General features: G+C 37.1%; 1 protein-coding gene across 1 annotated transcript in view; it reads left to right on the top strand.

The window, feature by feature from the left end:
• Positions 1-17,315, top strand: part of NXPH1 (neurexophilin 1) — a 275,942-nt gene that overhangs the window by 163,539 nt on the left and 95,088 nt on the right. The window lies entirely within an intron of this gene.

Genomic DNA, 17,315 nt, shown 5'->3' with positions numbered 1-17,315 from the left:
TATTCTTGGACCAGACAGCAGGATATTCAGGAAAATGCCATCATTTGCTGTGCGAGAAATATTTGGCTTTAAGTCAATTTCAGTAAAAGTCCCGACCAAAGACCAATGGCTGAATTTTGGCTTAATCAGTTGTGAAAGTTAAATACTTATATGGCTTCCAACGTCTGGTATTTATGTTATAGTAGTAATAAATGGTATATTTATTTTGATGGATATAATATATCAGGAAAGTATACAACTTACTTTAAAAATGCAAGCACCATTCATGTTCACTTTAAAACATTTAGAAAATATCAATAAATTAGCCAAGAAATAATATCCAGTATAATTAAAAAATACCACCTTTGTGAATATTTTGGTATAGGTTTTTTTAGTTATTCTATTTCAAATAGCTTTGAAAATTGTTCAAAAATGCTTTCCAAAATGTTCTTTCTGAACCAGAGGTCTGATCACATTATTGTTTAACTCAAAAGTCTTTACTTGCCACCCCTCGCTTATAGAATAGATTTAAGATCGTTGGCTTTCTGTCTCCCTTAAACTTTTTGATCCATCCTCTGGTCTCTGTCACTTGAGTAGGTGCTGCTTGGGGTACTTGGTCCTTTTGTCTCAAATGCCTTCCACCATCATTATCCATCTTGCTAAGCCCATTCAGATCCTCCTTCACTCAGAATGTCCTAGGTTACAATTAATGCCTTGCTTCGCTCTGTTGCACAACTCATTTCTCTCTATTAAGCATATCTCTCAGTCAGCCTTACTTTTGCTCTATCTTTGCATGCCTTCTTTCTCCACTAGATTTTAAGTCTGGAGGGAAGGGTTTATCATCCTCATAATTTGTTGCGATAACTTGTTTAATGTCGGTGTCTCCCACTCTCCTATAATCCAAATAAATACAGGGGCCACCTTCATAGCTCCAACGTCATGTTCCTGTTGGTTGAGGATATAATAGCATAGGCTCAACAATATTTGAGTCCCATTTACCCTTCTGTAGTTTGCAGCTCCTAGCATAGTGCCTAGACATGGTAATACTTAAGAGATGTTGATTGAATTGAATTATTTGTTATTGACCACAAGTAAAGAACCTGCACGTGACAAACACCAAAGCACTATGAGTTGTCCAGATTCTTTGGAACATTATTTAGAAACGTATTCAGAAGTATAAAGCATGTTGAATCAAAGTGCAGTAAGTAAACATTATTTCAGGGAGTAGTGAATATTACAGGGTGTTCTTAGTGACCTCAGTAGCCACTATAACCTTCTGAAACAGTATTGCTCTTACTACTTTTGTTTTCTGTTCAGCTGGCCAAATCATCATTAAGATTGGATCAATACTTGTGTCCTCAACTGCATTCCAGGTGGAGTCCTATCCTTTTACTGAAGAAGACCAATGCAAATCTGCCTTCATTATTTTGGGTTTTATTAGTCATCATTGTCATTTGCTTAGCTCTTCCCCATTCATGGTATTTTTTTTTTCAGGTTTTAGCTACTATGTTTAGAATTATTTTTCCAAGTCTACTTTCAAATAGAAAATGATTTCCTTTGTTTTGGTTGCTCTCTAAGTGACATTGAAAGGTACATACTTTTCTCACTCTTTCTAGGATCCTAATAGGAAATAGTACATATATTTCTTCTAACACTGTACAATGTCTTCATTCCTTCTTCCTTTCTTTGTTGGGGTTTTCTTTCCATTATGTTTTTGCCTTATCCATCATTCTTTCTTCATTTACTTTCTGGCAAACTAATTAAGAAAAGTTAGTCTTCAATTCTGTCTGAAAAAAATATAAGAATCCTTATTGAAATCTATTCTTTTGCATTAAAATGAATACCACAAATCACTGTCCTCTCGTGGGACAAATGCAGTGATGATAGAATGTTAGCTACATTGTATGAGCAGCAGTGCATGTAATTGAGAAAAAAATGAAAAAAAGTGTGAGAGATTCTGTCTCTTCTTTTAAAGACTGAAGTGGCAGCTGCCTGTAGTGTTGGTAGCATTGTCTTGGTTAGGATCATGTGCTACTTAATAAATCCAGAATCTTATATAATAAATGATTTGGATTCAGTTGTTATAAAACACCATGTTTTTTTTTTTTAAATGTCCATTGATTCAACATTCTCTACAACCATTTTTAATGTAGCCTGGTCCTTTAATTTCCAGTTATCTTCTATAAATATTTCTTGAATACTTACTATATACCCAAACTGAAGTAGGCTCTCTGGGGGGAGTATAGAATGTTGCAATTAGAGAAAACATTACATTTTCATCTGCATTTTTCTCTTCAGTTGTACTATTCCTGCTTTCTTGCTATATGAGTGCCTTTTTCTTTCCCATAGCAGAATGCTTTTATCTCACAGATTTTTTTATTAAGATTGACTTATGCAAAAGGAGCTTTGAAACAAACAATATTGAAAATATTATTTTCAGTCAAAATTTGAGCTTTCAGTTTGTAATTTTTTATAACATTTTATCACTGTTAACCTAATTGTGATTAGAATGTATATTAAATCCTTTTGTAAAACAGGGTGTTATGGTCAGGTTCTGGTGTGGTAATGGACTACTGCTAACAATAGAATAATCAAGTATGTCTTTGGCTTTGTTTACACAAATTCATTACAAATTTGTGGCTGGTCAAAATGCTGATATTCTGATAAATTAGAAGTCTGTGGCCTAAAAATAACCTGTCCCTACTTACTCATTTCTCATAAGAGATGGATAGGGTACTTCCAAATAATTTACATTACATGGAAATAATAATACTTGTTATTTCCCCCCATTTTAGATTGATGCTGAAATGTCATGTTATATATTACTGCTAATTATGAGAACTATGTAGCATATGCCATCTTTATTTCTAAGGTTTTATAATTTTACTTTAAGCTTTGAAATAACATCAAGTGAGTTCATCTAGATTCATTCTTAACTGCTAGGTTCTAGGAATACTGTTTAAGGGGTGCCTGATCTCTTGTGTGTGGGAAGAGGGAGGTGGTATAAAAATGCAGTATTGTGGGGAAGCTCCTGTGTAATTTTGGCTCACTGGAAAGCCAGTTGGGGAATGGCAAAGGCTAATACTCAACAGATGGCAAAGTCCTAAAACCTATAATAATGGTTGCAGTTATTTTCATTACTGTCATTTGATGACACATACAATAGTGTGAAAAGGCTTGAACTGGGTAATCACAGTAAATATACTCAAAGGGACCAGATGCATTTCAAACAATCAAAATGGTGATGGATATGCAGGCTGAGTGCCACTTTTGCTCATATTCTAGGTGCATTTACTGTTAGGAATTAGAAGCAGCATTACTTGTCACAGAGAGAAGCTCCATTCCCCGTTTTAGTAATAACAAGCAACAAAAATTGACAGCTGTTGTAACACAGACAGATTATTTCACATTCTTTATGATTGTGTGTCATTATCATGCATATAAATTTAGTTTGCAGATGTTCAACGTCGGAGATCAAAATATCAATTTTGCCTACAAAGGAGTTGCAATGGATACTGAAAACCTAAGCACTTTTAGAAAATAGACAAGTTAAATCTTTTAGAGTAGGGCCAATACAAGTCAAATGATGTTAGGACCAAAGAGCATCCAAAGGCCCCAGCTAGGGCTGTGTGGAAGTTTCAGAAGACATTAATGATTATTTCCAGCTTTTTATAAGCACCATTCTTGATTTTAATCTCCAAAAACTGTAGTTTGGGATATCTTTGTTATTTTCTTCAATGCCATGACTAAAATGAGGCCACATTTTTTTCACTAAAGTACAGAATCTGCTACTCAAGAACAATAATTAGATCACATTTGAATAGTCGTAATTCTTCCTGAGTCTAACATAGAAAAATAGTTCTTGGTGATTGCTTAGGGTGGGGTAGGGTAACAATGATTTACAATAATGCTATTAAACACAGTAACACAGACATGTTTATCTTTAGATATGTTAAACACTCAATTTAACATCACTGTTCTATGTATATTTTGGTTGGTTAATTTTAGGAGATATGGATAGACGATACACTATAAATATCTAAGAATACAAAAATAATTATGTTTTTATGGAAAACATTCCTTTTTCTCCACTTTCAAGCAACCCCAAACCACAAACAACTTCAACCAATTGGGAAAAAACCCAGTCACATATTTTAACAATCTTGTGCCTGCTTCAAAGGCACTGTTAACAATGTGGATATATTTTGCATTTGCCTCTGGGGATTTATCACTCAATGTTAAAACACTTCCCACTGTGACATTTTTAAAACTGTCTCTTTCCTCTGCTGAGCTAACAACATAATGGGGATCAAGGAAACAGTCTGGAACAAGCACAGCACACAACCCCTGCTGGGCATTGGACGTTCAGGCATTATTTCTGACCGTCTTTTGTAATGGTCAGAGATACAGGCCTGTTGCCCTCTCAAAATCTGCCTTTTCAAAAGCTTGTTAAATGAATCAGCTATGTAATATTGTGAATTTGAAATATTTATGCAGGGTCCAGTTCAAATTTAAATGCACATCTTATTATATTAGTGAATATGGATAGAATAATATATGTAAATCAAGGAGTGATACTGATGACAATATTTGAAGAACCTAAAAGGGCATAAAGTTAGTAGGACACTGTGATTAAATGAGAACACATAGGTCCTTGTATGCTAAAAAATATCTCTTTTCTCTTCTCTAGATATTTTTCTATCTTGAGAAGTAGAACACTAAGTTTAATGATTTTGTATTTTCTGGTGCTTTTCGGAAATAATATATTCTCAGTAAATTTGATAATCTAAGGACATATTTTATTGAGCAATTTTACTTGGGGCTTTGGTTCTGGTTTGTTCAGTTAAGGATATAATAAATATTAATAAAATTAATCCAACAAGTTTGAACCTGAGCAGTGTAAGATCACATTAGATTGTTTTAAATTTAGGAACAATTTCTGGCCTGTTCATAATTAATATAGGACTTATATGTATTATTGCTTCAATAGGTATTTAAATTTTACATGCTCTGGCTACGTTTAGCGTAAAAGAGTTAAAAGTACAATTTAATTAAGACCATTGAAATGCTGAAAGAATGCATTTTGCTTCATACTTTGCCTGAATGGTGTTTCTCTATGCAGTATTCATTTACCAGTGGCAAATAAAAATGTCAATAAATCCCTGTTCCCAGCAACTAGACTAATGAACTTCATTAGTTGATCATGTTATCAGTATAATGGCTACAAACTGCATTTTGCCCTTGGTTATTAATGCCACAGCCTTCTGCAACTTACTCTTAAGAGAATTGCCTAGGAAGACAGTCGGTTTAGCTCTGGAAATAATGTTTTTTGGTTTTGTCCCGCCCTCCCCCCCCGACCTCATCATTAAATCCTCCTGGGAATACTTAAGATTATTCTGTATGGTACCCAGTAGCAATGGTTTAGACACGGCTCTTTGGGACTCTTTTGCCAGACACCTTAGTTTTGTTATAGCTGGCTATGCATTTATAGGATAGTGTTATGGGTCAAATTGTGTTCCCCAAATGGTATGTTGAAGTACTAACCTCTGGTACCTGTAAATCTGACCTTATATGAAAATAGGGTCTTTGTTGGTGTAAATTAAGATGAAGTCATACTAGAGTAGTAGAGTAGACTTATTTTAATCTCAAATGACTGTGTCCTTTTTAGAGAAGACACACAGGGAGAATGCCTGTGATAACAGAAGCAGAGATCAGAGTGGTGCAGCTAGAGCAAGCCGAGGTGTGCCAAGGTGTGCAGTGACCATGTAAAATGTAACTATATATTAGGGCCAAAGAAATATCATCTGTGTTAACTAAGCCAGGAAAAGCTATGAACCTCAATATAGATAAGCAACTGAAAAATCCAAAACATCATTTTTGGTAATTCTTCAATCTTTTACTCCAAAACTATAGCAGGCATTATAAAAAAAATATCTTCACAGTCCTCTCTACTCTTCATAGATGGAGAATATAAGAATCAGAGACAGTCTAAACTATTGGCAATGCATGGAAGATGTGAGAGAAACACAAGCCTTAGCTAATTCATGAACTGTTTCAAATAATAAGAAACTTGTGTTACACAAACAGATTTTATGAGGAGAAAAGAAAATGGGATTGATACTGTAAAGAATTCTGAGATACTCTCACAAGGGCTAAAGGACAAAGATATTTCTAGGTATAAATTTTGTTATTATTGATGACTGATTTTATACCATTATCTTTGAACTAATATTACAAAGAAAAACTCTTATCACCTGTGTAACCCTCCACTGTGTGCCTGGATTTTATTGGCCTCGTGATTTTTATATGAGCAAAGAATGATCTCAACATGATACAATTTTAATATTTTTTCCAACCTTTTAGAACATTTTTTCTATTAATTTTAATGTAACAGAGACTCTAGTCTTCTTTTTATGCAGGTCCAAGGAAGAACTACCTTTGTCTTTTACTTCCTGTTAAGGAAAGGAAAAACATTTGTCCAGTTAAGATAAATAGGGATGATTATTTATGCCATTCAGACTTTCAAATCCCTTGGTGAAGAAAGTATTGCATTATTAAAATTTACTTGTTTGATGTAGAAGTACTGCTGTTGACATGATAAGAGTTTTGAATTTTGATTTATTTGCCTGCTAGAGTGATAGCTTTCAAGAATTCAAAACATTTTATTTTAACTAGAAAATTGCTAAAAGAAACAACTGAACTTTTTAGTCCAAGATAGTTTTTGCTATTTCACATTTGGCCATCAGCATTAAGAGAGATAATTCCAATGAAGGAAGGTGGCCACTGTTTCCCTTTGAAATTTCTAAAAAGAACAGAGTGCCTTTCTGTGAACCAAAGGCTAGCTTGTCACATCATGTAATCTAATAACTCTCCATAGCACAAGAAAGTTGAATTAGCTAGGAATTCCCATTTCAATGCCATTTTGTATACTTATTAACATTATCCCTTCTGTTTTAATTTTATTATCTACTAGCAGTCTGGTGCATGAAATTTGTGCATTGGATGGGGGTATCCCTCAGCCTGGCCTGCACCCTCTCTAATCTGGGACTCCTCATGGGATGTCCAACTGCCAGAGTCGGACATCCCTCTTGCAATCCAGGACCACTGGCTTGTAACCGCTCTCCTGTCTGCCGGCCTGATCCCCCTAACTGCTCTCCCCTGCTAGCCTGATCACCCTTAACTGCCTCTGCCTTGGCTCTGCCACCATGGCTTTGCCTGGAAGGACGTCTGGTCTAATTAGCATATTACCCTTTTATTAGTATAAGATTTTCAGATCTCTATGCCCATGATCATGTCACACTTGATGTGTTAAAAGAAGTCCAGTTTATGATTTTTCATTAAAGGACAGGCAGCTATCTACCTGATATGATTAGATGAGTTCTGTGAAGTCCCTCTTATCCCAAATCTCTCTCTTCCAGCTAGCCCTAAGGGCTTGTAGTTATCTCCATATGCCTTCGGGTTAAACCTTCAGAAAATAAATGTGTTACATGGGATGGACAATCATTCTATGCAGATTACCTACCAGAGATCCAACTTCTGAAGAAATGGACATAAAACAAGAATCTTGACAGAGGAAAGGAGATGGCATCATTTGAATTGTGAATCACTATTAAGTGAAGGAATGACCCTGGAGGTATGTGCCCTGACTGGGTTACATTGTGAGAATCCTAAATGCTTGGTGGAAATTTGTGAAGGAAGGCACTAAAAAAGTGAAAGTAAAATTAAGAGTCTATTCTGTGCAGTAAATCCTAGGGGTGCATTTGGCAAATATCTTTCCAATAATTCCAGGTGATCCCTTGGTTTGTTGGAATTTATAATTTTGCTGACTTTAAATCAGGTTTGTGGTGAAGTGATGGTGAGAGCCTTGGTCAGCTGACCAACCACTCAGCAGTTGCTTCTCAGCAGGGCTTTGTTTGTACTAGTGCTACGAAATCTACAGTAACAATACCTCCATGGAGAACTGTTTAAATTGGTTTCATCGGTGAAACTTTAGGCAGTTAATGTGTGGTGTCAGGAAGTTCCCAGAACACGTGTAACTCTGGAAGGAAATGTACTTTTAGAATAAACCAAATGCTCTTATAAACATTTCAAGATTGTGAATTTCTTGATGTTTTCAAGTTAATAAAGAATACCAGGAATTGACTCCCTGGGAATCCAGGGTGTCACAAAGGTAAGTGAGTATGTGAAGTTTATTTTATAGTCATGTTCAGCATTTGAGTTTGTTTTCTCTATTTCTTTTTCCTTCCCTTCCCTTCCCTTCCCTTCCCTTCCCTTCCCTTCCCTTCCCTTCCCTTCCCTTCCCTTCCCTTCCCTTCCCTTCCCTTCCCTTTCTTTTCTTTCCCATTTTCTTCCTTTTCCCTTCCTTCCTCCCTCCTTTCCTTCCTTCATTTCTTCCCTCTTTCTTTTCCTTCCTTTCTCCCTTCCTCTTTTTTTTCTTCCTGCTTTTCTGCCTTCCTTCCCTCCCCTTCTCAACCCTTTCCTCTCACCTTTCTTTTCTCCCCTTTTTTCCCCTTTATTTTCTTTTGAATATTTATAGTGATCTAATCAACCAGCTCAGGGAATTTGACTGCAATAAAGGTATTGTTTTGGGGGAATCTTTGCTTCTCCCTTCAATTTCTCAAAAATATCTGTGAGGAAAAGAGATTAAGGGATAGTAGAAATGCTAAACAGAAACTTGACTTACCTTGTCATTGTATAAGCATTCTCATGCTATTACATTAGATTTATAAAAGTATTGACGTGGCCACTTTTGCCAAGAGTGAATTAATAGTTATTTATCCTTGGTCAGGTGGCTCAGTTGGTTGAGCGTCTCTTATATCAAAAGATTGCAGATTCAATTCCAGGTCAAGGCACGTACCTAGGTTGCCAGTTCAATGCCCACTAGGGGGTGCATATGGGAGGTAACCGATTGATATTTCTCTCTCTCACTCTCCCTTCTTCTCTCTCTAAAAATCAATAAAAACATAGCCTCTGGTGAGAATTAAAAAACAAACAGGTATTTATATCTCTTAGGTTATAGGAGAACCTAATCATTTCTGCAGCATGACAATACCTCTTGTTATAGATCAAAGTGAATATTTAATATATTCTATGCTTATGTTTTGATTTTTTGACATTAGATTATTGTTCGTTTTTCTAGCATTCTGTCTTCACTGGATGTCTCATTCATTCATCAACCCCTCTTCCCAACCTGGTATCATTAACCTTGTTTTGTAGATAAAGAGACACAGAGGTCAACAGTCTTGGCAAATGTTTTTGTCCAGTCACAGCTCTTGCTGATATGAGATAAAAAGTCTTGAAAAAAATGCAGCTTTATTTCCTGGTTTCTGTTGCATGAAGTTAGGTCTCAATTATGCACCAGGGGATTATATATTCATAAACTGAATAAACCATAATAAAGATGATCAGTGTGCTGCCAAATTACAGATTTGGGTGTGTTTTTACCTATAGCTATATAAATATGTATCTACATATAGCATATCGTCGTATGTTTGAGTCTCATGCCACCATGACCTTGTATTTGTTTGGGTGTTTAAGAGCAGAGGATCCTGGGGCTTCCCTAATGTATAGGATTCAGAGGCTTTTTTTCATCATTAGATCCATTACTTTCACATAGCTAATTTTAAAAATTACAGTCGTTTTTCAAAGTATGTGCATGTCCCCCCCACCCCCACCCCACCCCAGCCAGACCTAAGCTTCATTTTAAATGCTAGCAAACTGAGTAACTCAAAAGCTTTCAAACATAGTCTATTGTCCAGGGCTTTTATGGTGTATTTCAACAAAGAGAATCTCTGTGCTCACTCAATTTGCAAACATCTGGAGGAAAATAATGTGATAATTAGGAGGCAACATGGGTTCATCAAAAACAAATCATGCCAAACTAACTTAATTTCTTTCTTTGATTTCTTAACAAGCTGAGTGGGAACACAGTGGGTATTTTTATTACAGCAAGGCATTTGATGTAGCTTCTGAATATTCTTAAAAGGCCTAGGGAAAATGCAGATTTCGGTAAAATGGCTGGCTAATTTAGGATATCTTTTGTAAAAAGGAGTAAGCAACCATTTTTATATGCGGTTTTAATATATAACTTGGATAGATTGTTGGATATATTTTTTGATAGTTCTTCTTCTAAACTTATTTGTGTTCATAATACCTATGTTTTGAAAAAACATATTCTTATTGATTTCCGAGAGGAAGGGAGAGGGAGAGAGAGATAGAAACATCTATGGTGAGAATCATTGATTGGCTGCCTCCTGCCCGCCCCCTGCTGGGGATCGAGCCTGGTATGTGCCCTTGACTGGAATTGAATCTGGGACCCTTCAATCCACAGGCTGACGCTCTATCTATCCACTGAACCAAATCAGCTAGGGCCATATCTATATTTTTACAAAAGTGGGAATATACTGTGCTTAATATTTTAAAACTGATTTGTTTTCACTTATTAATGTGGTATTGAACATTGTCCTGAGTCAACAAGTGTGCTTCTACAGCATCATTTCTAATGGCTGTGTAGTGTTCCACTGTCTGGATTGACATTAATTTATTGATGGATTATCCCTTGTTAGATAGATTACATCCTTGTTGTGGTTGTTACTATAAGCCATACCAGGGTAACTATACTTGTAGTTAAGACGTATTTATAGATGCCTCTCTCTCTCTCTCTCTCTCTCTCTCTCTCTCTCTCTCTCTCTCTCTCTCTCTCCATGTCTCCCCCACCCCCCTTCTTGGGAATAATAAAATTCACTGGAAATATTTAAATGATGAATATTTCCATGAATGTTTTAGAAATTCCATATTTCATTATACAGCTGTGATGAAAGAACTGCAGAATTATAGCCTCAAGTTGACTTTTCTTCTATTTCTCTCTAAAGATTTATCAAAGGGAGAGATTTGTTTTTGTGGCAGTTATTGTTCTTATTGAACATCTGAAATAAGAACTATTCTATGCCTCAAAGTGACATCAAACTGTTTTCTTTGTTAATATATTAAACAAACGAGGGTCTTTTAAATGAGATTAAGGATTACATCTTGTGCTTTAATTCTGCAGCAAATACAATTTCTTAGATTTTACTGTTAGGTAGCTCCAATTTTCCATTTTCTTTCCTTCTTCGTTTTTGCTTGTTGTGCCTCATTAAAATTTCAAATGAAATGGTATGACACTGATTGGAAGGAATTGTTTCTGTTGGGAGGAAATGTACACACAAGATATGCAGCAAAAATTCAACTGCATTTGAACCCTGCTATTTGTTTGACACAATGAGTTTTCAGGAATGGGATTGCAGGAGCTAAATCTTTAATAAAATTGCTATTGACTGTCCCTGCAGGAAGCAGTGTGCATAGTGCTAAACAGGAAGGTTGGAACGCTCAGCTCTGCAATTCTTGGCCATGTAACTAACCTCTCTAAGTACATGTACTCATCTGAAAAATGTACTAATACAAACCCCTTAAGGGTATTGAGAGGATTCAACAAGGTTATGTAACTAAAGTGCCTGGGACCTAGTAATCTCTCAGTAAATGTTAGTTTTTATTGTTATCTCTTGGTGATCCACATTTCCCTTGGATGGTAGGGCCTAACACTTCCTATATTCCTTGCAAAAATTCCTACTCTATTTGCCCTATATTTGCATCATTTTGGTGCAATTAGACTAGAATTGTTAAAATAACTCTTGAAACAATATTTTACCCTTTCTTCCTTCCTTTCTTCCTTCCTTCTTTCCCCTCCCTAGTATTTATTGTGCACCTATACTGTTCTATACTTCTTTGCTAGGCATTGGGGAAGGAAAAACTGGTTGGATCCCTTTCTCAAAGGAACTTATAGACCAGTGAACAAGACAAATATCAATTATATAATAACACAAATAAATATAAAATGTCAAGGATACTAGGTGCTACATCATAAATTAGAGATACATAGGTTATAAGAGCATATAGGGGATTGGGAAGACTTACCTGAGGAAATGAAGCAGACATAGAAAGAAAGTATAAGAGTTAAATAGGTGATGTAGCAGACTACTAATTAGTCTCCTGATTTCTGCCATTGCCCTCTTATTGTTCATTCTCTACATGGAAGCCAGAGTGATCCCATTAAAATAAAAGATTACATTAGATCTCTGTTCAGATGTCTCTGGTCATGACTTCCCATCTCACTCAGAGCAAATCTCATGTCCTTTCCTCAGTTTATAGAGCCCCATGGGTTTGGTTTCCTGCTACCTGTCTGACCCCTTCTTCCTCAACTCTCTTCTTCTTACATAGTCATTTCCAGCCACACTGGCATCCTTGCTGTTCCCTGAACACTCAGGTAACTCCACCTTAGAGTCTTTGATCTTGCTGCTCTCTCTGCCCCAAACATTCTTCCCCAGATGCTCCCTCTCTATCAGTAAGCTGACCCTGATGACCCTATATAAAATGGCAACTCTCTCTGCATCAGCACTCCACATCACCCTTATACTGCCTTCACCACCACATCACATTTTATATATTTACTTATTTATTGTTTTCTTATTCCCTATCTCTACTCAATTTGTGGCAGTTAAAAACTTCACAAGGTCAGGGGTTTATGTTTATTGCTGAAGTTTCAGCTCCCAGAAAAATGCCTGGAAGGTATTAGACACTCATTCCATAATTGAGGAATAATGAGAGATGAAGAGACATGGAGGTCAGAGCATTTGGGCCTGAGGGAGAAGCATGTGCAAAGACCCTGAGGCAGGTGGAAGCATGCCAGCTAAGAGGAGCTGAGGGAAAGACATGCTATTGAGCACAGTGATAGAGCGTCTAAAAAGGTAGAAAAAGACTAGACTGTGCAGTTGCTAAGAACTTTCCCCTAAAATCAAATGAAAGCTATAAAGTGTTTTAAGCAGCGAGTGGGGTGATCTGATCAAGTTACAAAAACCCTACCCTGACTACAGTGTTCATATAAGATTGGTGAGGGCAGAGTGGATGTGGGGAAATCAATTAAAAGTCTGTGATAGCCCTAGCAGGTTTGGCTCAGTGGATAGAGTGTCAGCCTACGGTCCCAGATTCAATTCCTGTCAAGGGCACATGCCCAGGTTGTGGGCTTGATCCCCAGTAGGGGGTGTGCAGGAGGCAGCCAATCAATGATTCTCTCTCATCATTGATGTTTCTATCGCTCTCTCCCCTTCTCCCTTCTTCTCTGAAATCTATATATACGTGTGTGTGTGTGTATGTATATACATATACATATGTATATATACATATATACTAGTACATACACACACACACACATACATATACTATATATATATAAGTCTGTGATAGTAGTGGTCTGTGCTGAGAGATGGGGGCAATATAAGCCAGTGACTTCAGTGGATCAGAAAATAAGTGGATGGTTTGAGACTAGTAGTTCTCAAGTGAGGCAATTTTGCCTCCCTGGGAGTATTTGGCTATCTCTGGAGACATTTTCTGTCATCTCAGTTTGCTCAGGGGCAGGAGGAGGAGGCTGCTAAAGACATCCAGTGAGTAGAGACCAGTCTGCTGCAAAAGAACCAACAACACACAGGCCAGTGTTCACAATGGAGCATTAATTATCTGGCCCTGATGTCACTGGAGGCTGAGAAATTCTTTTATAGGCACATGAAGTAAAAACTCAGAACTTGGTGTTTGAAGTAGATATGGGGGTTAAGGAAGGGAGGCTTTATGGGTAACTCTTATGTTTTGAGTTTGCATAAATAAATTGATAATAATGTCATTCACTGAAGAATTATAATAGTTCTAGGTTTTTCTGCCCATATGGAATTACTGGGCATTCTATATCTTGTCTTGTCTTTAATAGGTAGAATGGTTAGTCACGTTTGCACTTTATGATTGGGATGTAGGATTTTGGGATATATTTTATGATAGTGATATGGAGGTTAGGAATGACAACATTTGGTTTGATATTTTACTCAACTAACTGATGTTACTGAGTCACTGTGTTCATACAGCTGATATGTGTGGCTCTTATTCTCAGCTGACTTGATTCATCCTTGAGAACAATAGCCACTATTAACAATGTGGATGTCCAGCTAATGAGTGGCTATGTAAAGATAATTAAACATTTTACTAATTTTCTATAAAAAAGTAATTTTACATACATTCTTCCTTCATACTCTTTATATCCTTGTAGTGACAAGAAGAAGCCAAATTAGCTGTATTATATTATGGAGTAAACTTTGAGATGCTGAGATACTTGTAAGACTCACATTTCACTCTCAAACTAGGAGAGAAACTGGAGGTGAAGAGTCTGGATTTAGCTTTTGATAACATATAGATATTCCCAGAAGTGTAACCACTACATCATTCTTTCATTTTGAGCACCTCTTAAAATTCTGCAATATATTTAATCCAATATCTCTTTACGTTGAATCTGCATGAGAATGGATGATTATATTCTTTCTATGTATCTTCCTGTATTATTTGTTTATGCTAAACACACTATCCAGAATTCCAGGGGTATCTAACTATGTGTGTCTCTATGAAGTTACCTGAAATCCAGTTCCTTCTCTTCTCCCATTGCATATTTCACAGAAGGCATCTGGTAAAAGAAGAAAATTATGAAATTCAAATCTTTTTATTTTATGTTTTACTATTTGGAAGCAGAAAAAGTTTAGCATGAACAAATGGGGGGATGTCAATGAATTCCCGTGGCATCAGTTGGTTATTTTCTTTTTAAAAAAAGAAAGTTGAGAACTCCTTGAGTTTGATTTTAGAATTGTGCCTGGCCTGGTGAACATTTCTGCATTTGTCATGTGTTCATGGCATAATTCTGAGATGGGCATGCATTTCGGTGGAGCGTTAATTTCTGTTTGGAGGAAATTAGGGTCTCTGTCTAGTCAGCAGTCCATGTATGATCTTTTTGTTCAGATTACCCTCTAAATCTTCTATTTCCCTCACCTCTCTAATTTGCTTCTAGGCTCTAAACATTTGTCCCTGCTTAGGGGATGAAGTTTATAATTGTCTTTCCATTGTGAGCCTTTACTCTGGTTCGGGTTAATCTTAGTTTTATTTTGTTTGTGTTTGCTTAGGCAAATGATGGTCAATGCTGTTTTCGGTAATGAAATCAATAATTTAAGCTCTAATAAATTTGCATATCCTGGCCAACTCTACTAATATGTGTCCATAGTATTAGTTGTATCTATGTTGAGCAACCTCATTGACCCTGATGGATTAATTCAGCTATGAAGCAGAATTAGATAATAATGTTAATTCAGTGTAAGAAAGTATTTAGAGATATCCTACCTCCCAACTTATATTTCAAATGGGAAACTGAGTCCTAGAAAATAGGGGTAATACCTCACAGTTGTATAACACTCTGTGGTTTACAAAATATACCAATATGCCTTATTCTATGTGACTTTTTTCAGCAATTCTGTGAGGTAGGCTGAAAAAGTATTTATGCCCCTATTTTACCAAGGAGGAAGCTAAGATATGGAGAAATTAGGACTTGCCTCAGTTATGTAGTGAACCTAGGTCTACAACCCAGGACGTGAGGCTTCACTTGCTTAGGTAGTCTTTCCACAATATCATGCTGCTTTCTGGATGGAGTTTCTCCACCCCCATGCTGCTGTCCGGTGCTATGCTGAGATACTGACTCTCTCAGCATTTAGTAGGACATAGGACTACTATTATTTTCTATATACCATGACATTGGAAAAAGCTTGGAAGCACAGTTGTCATATATAGTGGAAGAAGAGAGACCTGCTTATGTCACTAAGTTTATTGAAAGGTAAATAAGTTTATGTGCATAGCAGTCTGTGAGTCTTGGAAATGTTTCCTCAGTGTGCACTTACCTACCCACTGACACCTGTATCCATTTCCTCCTAAGGAAAGGCCCCTCCCCACTCAGTCTGTGTGGTTCCAGGAAGCCAAATAATCACGCCTCAGGCCCCTGGTCTGGGCCTCAGTAGGTTGGTGTGGTGTACTCACTCCTCTTGTCATGCTGTTTGGCTCAAGGTTAGTCATGAGAGTCAACCAGAGTGAACTGCATGGCAGGGACTTCCTCTGTGACTTTTGGGAAAGAGAATATTGCTACCCTTCTGGAACTGAAGGAGGAAGCTTGCAGGCGGGAACCTCTGTATCATCTTGATGTCTCCTGAAGCTAGAACTGGACATGAGGGGAGCTGAGAGGTACACCGAGCACTGCTGATATCATCTGATATCAAGCTGAACAAAATAGCCGAAACCAGTTCTGCTATCTGAACTAATAAATAACCCCTTTCCTTAAAATAATTGGGTTAAGTAGTTGTCATTTGGAGCCTGAAGAACCCTAATACATTTCTGGTCAACGCCGACTCCCCCTCCCCCCGTCCCCCCAATCATCTGCACACTTTCACAAATGGTTAAACATCCTGATTTGTTACATTAAAGGCCTTGTGGAGACAGGAGAGATTTAGAAATGAGTGTTCCAATTTGATTTGATCTCTTCTAGCTGAAGTGTGTTTTCTTCTACCTTTGAAATGATGATTCATAACCTATGAATAAAAGCTGTCACCATATAGTTTCACATAACCTACGATTTTCCAGAAAGTGCTTTTTTCATGGTCAGTTACCTACATTAATTCAACAAATAGTTATTATGACACTGAAGTGGGCCAGGGTATAAGATATCATCCTCACCCTCAAAAAATGTTTAATTTAGTTGGTAGAGAAGGCATATTATTGTGAAAAGACAAGTACAAATAAATATATAACTAAATATGTTATGAGTATCACTTGGGAGGCCAAGTGAGGCCAAGGCCAACAAAGACTGAAAAGTGACAATCTCCGTGAAAGAGATAGGGATGGAGTCAGATCTTTTGGATCTGGGAAGATGAGAGGAAGAAGTCTCCCCAGGAGCTGGAGCATAGCACACATGCTCAGGTACAGGGAAGAATTGTGACTGAGGAAGGTAGCAACTCAACAGGATGGTTGCAGCTGAGGAGTAGGGTGAGGAAAACAATTGCTTGGATGTTGCAGATTTTTATTCTAATAATTGAGCCAGAGGGAAGAGGAAGAAATAGGTAAGGCCTTGGAGCCAAAGCAGAAGCATCATGAGTGGAAAAGAAGGAGTAGATGTGCAGGGATAATTCTAACATTGGTTTATTAGTTTAACCCAAAACATCAGAGGACTTGTTTAAGCATGAGTCTTGGCATTAAGGCTTTGCTGACTGCATGTGGTCACGTTTTATTTCCAGGTAGGAAAGTCTTCAGAGGAAGTAGGTTGGGGGAAGAGTATGTAATCAGTTTCAGAATGGTTTAGTTTCAGGTGAATTTGAGCTTCACAGTTGAACACTTACTGGAGGAAGATGGCTTAAGCTCTGAGGAGATGCCACTTAGTCATACAGTCACAGAGGGTGATGGCT

This window comes from Myotis myotis, unplaced genomic scaffold, assembly GCF_014108235.1.
Source record: "Myotis myotis isolate mMyoMyo1 unplaced genomic scaffold, mMyoMyo1.p scaffold_m19_p_11, whole genome shotgun sequence".
Lineage (NCBI taxonomy): Eukaryota > Metazoa > Chordata > Mammalia > Chiroptera > Vespertilionidae > Myotis > Myotis myotis.
Note: the sequence above shows the minus strand (reverse complement) of the source record. Positions and strands in the feature narration are given on the sequence as shown.